Raw genomic sequence first — 7,357 nt, 5'->3', positions numbered from 1 at the left:
CTATGGGGAAAAATTCAATTCAATAAAAATCCATATGCAAATTTTCTAATTATATAGGTGGTTTTGCATTAAGAAACTGGTTTATCAACTCAGTAATCAAATGAAAGTACATATATATATACACACATGTGTATAAATGCTATATAGATATGTTAGAGTAATGAATTCAAGAAACAAATGACTAACAGAATAATCCTAAGAAATTGAAGGGAAGTACATGGGTGACACTCTTGGATGCAGCCTTGGAAGAATATATATATATATATGAAAATTTTTTAAAAGTTTCTCAGCAAAGAACATTTCTTCTAGAGAGGCATTGTTCTTTTCCAATATAGGATAAGGAATCTGCTCCATTATTCTTTTCTTTCTTTCAGTTGCTGTATTTCACAATTAAAAGATTAGCCACTAGATACAGAATACATCTTAATAATAAGGTGTAGCATTATAAAATCACACAGTATATCATATGCTGGCTACCAAAGCAAATACATTACTTTTCCAAAAGAATTAATATACGTTTTGATTCAAATATGTTTATACTAGAAACCCTTCCCTGTCCATGTCTGTCTACCCCATTCTGCATCATCTTATATTTATTGCTAATTGTAGATCTTATATATATATAGGTAAGAAATTTTTAGTCTGGGTAAGGTTACTGATTTATGTTTGTGTGGATAGCAGTGCTGACTTTGGGCAGGGGTGGGGGTGACCAGAAAATGTTTCACAAAACTAAACAGGAGCCCCAAATAGAATCAAAAGGATGAGCTTGAGAAATGAGAAAACAAGGAAGAAAGACTGAAAGAAAACAGGGAAGATTTCTGAGGAAGCCTATTAGCAGAAACAAATTAAAAAAAATCATTAGGCACCCAGTGTGATTATAAAGCAATGAGATAAATGTTCCTGTGTGGTTTATGAAAATATCTTCTTAGTTTAGAATCACACCATGCTCTTAAATCTGTTCACATTTGTCTCGTGCTGATCCCCATAGCAACAAATTTCCCATTAAGTAAGATTTGAAAATAAATTATGAACTTTTCAAGGGCAAAAATAATGTCTCATAATTGCATATCTAGTCCCTAAGACCGTGTATGGTACATAAAAGAGTTCCAGCGTATATTTAGTGAAAATATATTAATCATAAGGATTATATTTTATGTATAAAATTTACTAAAATTTGAATTATACTTATTCTCAAATTATAGTAAGTAAAAGTAATCTCAACTTTCTATTATTTCTTTAGTTTTAGCTAACTTATTTCACCAGTTAATTTCTCTTACTTTGAAACTATGTAGTTAAATAAGCATAATTTAAATAGTTTTTCAAAAAGTACAAATAAAACATGATAATTATTATTTATTATTATTTTTCTTCATACTAAATATTAGAGCAGAAAAGCAGAAAAATATTGACTTTGGTTAATATTTCTGGGTTTAAATGTCTCACTTAATGTTTATATTATTCTGGGGAAAGTTACCTACCTTTCTGGTTTTTGAAATGAGTAAAAAATAAAAAATAACTGAGGATTATTATAATTAGGGTTAAGTGAACTTAAATTGTCAAATTTGAGGGCATTGATTGAGAAGCAAGAACTGATCTTGTACAGTTCTGGACAAGAATTGGTTTATGTTTAGCTAAAAGTTGCTACCTTCTTCTACTTCTTTGAAGAAATGACAGAAAAATGTTTTCCCTTTTCAATCTTGATTCATCTTGAAGGATTATCAAACTATCACTGTCACTGTCACTGTCCTCCCGTTGTTCATTGCTTTGCTCGAGTGGGCCCAGTAACAACTCCATTGTAAGACTTATTGTTACTGTGTTTGGCATATTGAATACGTCATTGGTAGCTTTCCAGGCTTTGCAGTGCGAGAGAGATACTCTCAGTAGCTTGCTGGGCTCTCCGAGAGGAGTGGAGGAATCGAACATGGGTTGGCCATGTTAACTGCATGCAAGGCAAACGCCATACCCGCTGTGCCCATCAAACTATATATATTTTAATTAAATGGCCTATATTTCTTTCTAAACATAGATTTGGTATTGGAAAAAGTTTGAAGTTTATATTCCTGTAAAATATACATAAATTCTTATAAAAATAGAAAGCAAGTTTACAAATATGAGTGATACCATTTTATTCCCTGTCACTGCTTTTTTGACCTTTGGTGCAAAATCTGAGTAACACATTTTCCGCAAAGAAATGGACTTTTCCAATGTCCCCAATCAAGAGTTCCTTTTTTTCTGAATTCCCTAAGTTTTTATTCAGCTTGGTAAGCTATCTGAGGGAACATTTTTATTCAATGTACACTACTATATTAAGGACAAATGATGAGTTTTGCTGGGAATAGTTAGAGATAAGGCGAAGTGTAACTATTATAAAATATGATATCTACAATGAAGTTTATTTTAATGAGAGAACATCAGGCTCTGCTAAGGTTTTTCAAGGCTCTGTGCTGAGGGATCACTCCTGATTGGATTGAGGGACCAATTAGTTGCCAATCAGGGTCAGCCGCATTCGAGACAAGCACAATATCTACCCTTCTATCACTTTAAACCTTGAATATTCATTATTATAGCTATGCTTTTATAATTTTACACTTTATCTCAACCATATTTACAACGGATTGTGAAAAACTTCCTTATATTCAGTTTTCTATAACTTCACAGTAAAATATCGAAATCTAAAATATTTTAGGCCGTGCTATTTGAAAAGAATCGAATTGCATCACAAATAATTTTCTTTTTGAATAATTATTTTTGCAATCTGGTGGTTATACACAATCAAGATCAAATTTTCTACATATAACTTATTTTTACCAAGTTCAAAACTAAAATACTCAAATATATATGAAATGGTTTTAAACTTTATATTATACTTGATGTCGTTGAGTTGCTGATTGTTGTTTCTCATCTTCTCTGTTCATACAGTATAATTTTTAATATTGAAAATTTTGGCCAATGTTATTTGGCATGCACTGTACTTTTGCAGCCTCTTTCTTTTTGCCCAATGGACTTGGAAACATCAATATAGTCAAAACCATCTACCACAAGCCTATGGCAAGCATTATCCTCAATGGAGAGCAACTAAAGATCAGAGACAAGACAAGGATAGTCACTCTCACCACTTTTATTAAATGTAGAATACTGGAAGTTTGTCATAGCAATTAGGGAAAAAAAAACATTAAAGGCATCCAAATAGGAAAGGAAGTAATCAAACACTCACTATTTGCAGATGACATGATTCTATATTTAGAGAATCCTAAAATCTCTACCAAGAAGTTTCTAGAAACAATAGACACGTATAGTAAAGCTGTAGGGTATAAAATCAATACCCAAAAGTCTATGTATAATCCATGGACTATACATGAATAATGTATATTCATTATTCGTGTATATAGGCTGGAGCGATAGCACAGCGGGTAGGGCGTTCGCCTTACAAGAGGCCAACATGGCCCACCCGAGTTCGATTCCTCCGCCCCTCTCGGAGAGCCCGGCAAGCTGCCGAGAGTATTCGATATGCCAGACACAGTAACAACAAAGTCTCCAATGGAGATGTTACTGGGCCCGCTCGAGCAAATCGACGATCAACGGGAGGGCCTTTACCTTTACCTTTACCTTTATACACTATACACAAATAATGAGAGAGAAGAAAGTGATATGAAAAAGGCAATCCCATTGACAATCACCCTTCAGAAAATCAAATACCTTGAAATCTGCTTAGCTCAGGAAGTAAATGACCTGTACAAAAAAAAAAAAACTACAAAAAGCTACTTCAAGAAATAAAAGAGGATAGGAGGAAATGGAAACAACATCCCCTGCCCATGGATTGGGGTAATTAACATTGTTAAAATGGCAAGACTTCCAAAATCATTATACAGATTCAATGTGATCGCTGTAAGTTTACCCATGACTTTCTTCAAAGAAATTGATCAAACACTCCTGAAATTCATATGGAACAACAAGCCCCCACAAATAGCTAAAGCAATTCTTGGGGGGGGAAATGGGAGGCATTACTTTCCTCAACTTCAAACTGTACTACAAAGTAGTGGTATTTAAAACAGCATGGTATTGGAACAAAAGCAGATCCACAGACAGTGGAATAGGATTGAGCATCCTTACACACACCTTCAAATATATGATCATATTATCTTTGATAAGGGAGCAAGAAATATAATGTGGAGCAAGGAAAGCCTCTTTAGCAAATGGTGCTGGAAAAACTGGACAGCTATATGCAAAAAGTTGGACTCAGACCTCTACCTAGCACCAAGCACAAGTCAGATAAAAATGGATTAAAGATCTCAACATCAGACCAGAATCCATAAGGTACACTGAAAAAAAGGTCGGCAAATCCCTACATGATATTGAAGCTAAAGGACAAAACACCACTGACCAAGCAAGTGGAAATAGAGATAAACAAATGAGACTATCTTAAGAAGCTTTTGCACCTCAAAAGAAACAGTGACCAGAATACAAATACAGTCTACAGAATGGGAAAGTTCATTCACCCAATACCCCTCCGACAACGGGTTAATATCAATGATATACAAGGCACTGGTTGAACTCTACAAGACAAAAACATCCAATCTCACAAGAAAATGGGGCAAGGAAATGAACAGAAACTTCCTCAAAGAAGAAATCTGAATGGCCAAAAGGCACATGAAAAAATGCTTTCATCACTAATCATTAGGGAGATGCAGATCATAACAACAATTGAGATATCATCTCACACCACAGAGACTGGCACATATCCAAAAGAATAAAAACAACCAGCATTGGTATGAATGTGGGGAGAAGGGTACTGTCTTTCATTGCTGGTGGGAATGTCGACAAGTTCATCCTTTTTGGAAAAAAATATGGTGTTTCTCAAAAAACTAGAAATTGAGCTCCCATTTGACCCAGCACTATCACTTCTGGGATTATATCCTGGAGATGCAAAAAATTATACAGTACAATTAATATCTGCACTTGTATGTTTATTGCACCCCTATTTACAATAGCCAGAATCTGGAAAAAAACGAATGCATGAGAACAGATGAATGGTTAACGAAACTTTGGTATATCTACACAATGGAATACTATGCAGCTGTTAGAAAAGATGAAATTATGAAATTTGCATACAAGTGGATAGACATAGAGACTATCATGCTAAGTGAAATGAGTCAGAAAGAGAGGGACAAATATAGAATACTGCACTCATATGTGGAATATAAACTAATATAATAGGAGACTAACACTTAAAAATAGAAGAGGTAAGAGCCAGGAGGAATAGCTCCATAGACTGGAAGCTGATCTCATGTGCTAGGCAAAAGGCAGCTGGGAATACAGAAGGGACCAGTGAGTAAACAGTGGTTGGAGGGCTTTCTCGGAATGGCAGATGCATGCTGAAAATAGACTATGGACCAAACATGATGGTTGCTTAGTACCTGTATTGCAAACCACAACACCGAGAAGGAGAGAAAGAGAGTAAGAGGGAATGTGCCTGCCACAGAGGTGGGGTGAGAAAGGAAGGGTGGGGATAGTGGGAGAGATACTGGAAACATTGGTGCTGGAGAATGGAACAGGTGGAGGGTTGGGTACTCAAATGTTATATGACAGAAACATAATCATGCAAGTCTGTAAGTCTGTAACTATCTCATGGTGATTCATTAAAAAAAACAACAACTATAAATTACCTAAATTCAACTCTCCCAGTTTTGGCTAAGATCTTATTATAAAGACAAATACAGTCTAAATAGTGTTTCATTCAAAGGTATATCATCTATTGTGTTCATTTTTATTTGTGTTTTCCTTGAAACACAAAGCCTGTCTCTTCCTTATCACTATGCCCCAATTTCTAAAGAACATACATTGCAAATATATAGTTATTTGCAATGATGAATCGATTATGGTCTTGTTCTTATCTGTCTGTTTGCTTATTTAAAATACTTACATATTTTAATTGTTTTATCTCCATTTAATGTAGGTGTTTCTAATCTATTTTAAATTATGTTTCTTAACACAATATACTCAAAGTATGGTTCTTCACTAATAGCTAAAAAGTAACTCCATTAGATCTTCTTTTATCTGAATTTCTACTTATCGCTCCTTATTTTCTGTAACAATTAAAAATGATGATGTCAATATTAAATGATGCAATTAAGATAGGCACAAGGACATTATGAAAAGAGAAGCATTAAAGGATAGTGTTAACAGTGTTGTAATAGTATCTGAAACATGCTCAAATGATAAAGAAAATGTGTTCACATTAGATAATCTTGGGCAGGTACCAACTGAAAAAATTTTGAAATCAATGGATATGCAAAGCTATAATGCAAATCTGACTTACAAACTTATGGATCTGATCTTAATGTTTTGTTATCACCATATATGTAAAATTCATATACTAAGTGGTGATTCTTCTAAGATAGTAGTAGATGTTATTATTCATTACTTCTTCAAGATTTGTTTGTGACTATGCAATATTTGCGATCTTGTGTTAATACTAGTAGAGGAGAAAAATAGATGAATGATAATTTTCTTTAGTCTAAAAATTGAGTGATCAGTAGTAAAGGAAGAATCACCTTTGATGCTTATTTTTAGCCACAGATGAGCTTTAAAGTTGAATGTGGGTGTATCTATGTTTATCTCAATTGACACTTTCCTTTTTATTATGTTTTAGGTAATAAATACAGTTATATAGTTTTTAGTATTATACGGCGTCTTTGGCGCCGTGGCTTAGTTGGTTAAAGCGCCTGTCTAGTAAACAGGAGATCCTGGGTTCGAATCCCAGCGGTGCCTTATTTCATACCAACAGTGTGCTTTTCATTAGGCTGGAGCGATAGCACAGCGGGTAGGGCGTCTGCCTTGCACGCAGCCAACATGGCCGACCCGAGTTCGATTCCTCTGCCCCTCTCGGAGAGTCCGTCAAGCTACCGAGAGTATTCGATATGCCAGACACAGTAAAAACAAATGATCAACGGGAGGGCCTTTACTTTACTTTTTTAGTATTATACCAATTTGCTTTATCCCACTGCCACTAAAGTATCTATGGCCCTCCACCGCTGTTCTTATGCCACCTCTGACCCAATAATTATTTTCTCGTACTCCCCACTCCCCTATTTGTTGATTGACATTCATAGTTTTGGTACATACTGTTACCTCACATTACCACCATCCTTTTTTTACCACCATCCTTCACCACGTCACCTTACCACTGGTCTTGTCTTATTTCTCGTCCATCGTATTGTTACCTACATTCCTCCTTCCCAGCCTGGTATTCTCAGGTCGATAATTAAGTGCACAGAACTTATTATCAACTGCTATTATCCATACCCTTGATTTGAGTGAGGTTATTTTGTATTTGTTCGACTTCTGCCTTTTTCTGTTA

The 7,357-nt window shown here is 34.9% G+C and overlaps 1 non-coding gene across 1 annotated transcript; it reads left to right on the top strand.

Annotated features, from left to right (window-relative positions):
* Positions 1–6,694: 6,694 nt before the first annotated feature.
* Positions 6,695–6,768, top strand: TRNAT-AGU (transfer RNA threonine (anticodon AGU)). Its single transcript has one exon. It is a non-coding gene; the product is annotated as a tRNA-Thr (tRNA).
* The last annotated feature ends 589 nt before the right edge of the window (positions 6,769–7,357 follow it).

Source organism: Sorex fumeus, unplaced genomic scaffold, assembly GCF_029834395.1.
Source record: "Sorex fumeus unplaced genomic scaffold, SorFum_2.1 ptg000024l, whole genome shotgun sequence".
NCBI lineage: Eukaryota > Metazoa > Chordata > Mammalia > Eulipotyphla > Soricidae > Sorex > Sorex fumeus.
The sequence above is the reverse complement of the archived record's forward strand: the minus strand, read 5'-3'. Positions and strand labels throughout refer to the sequence as shown.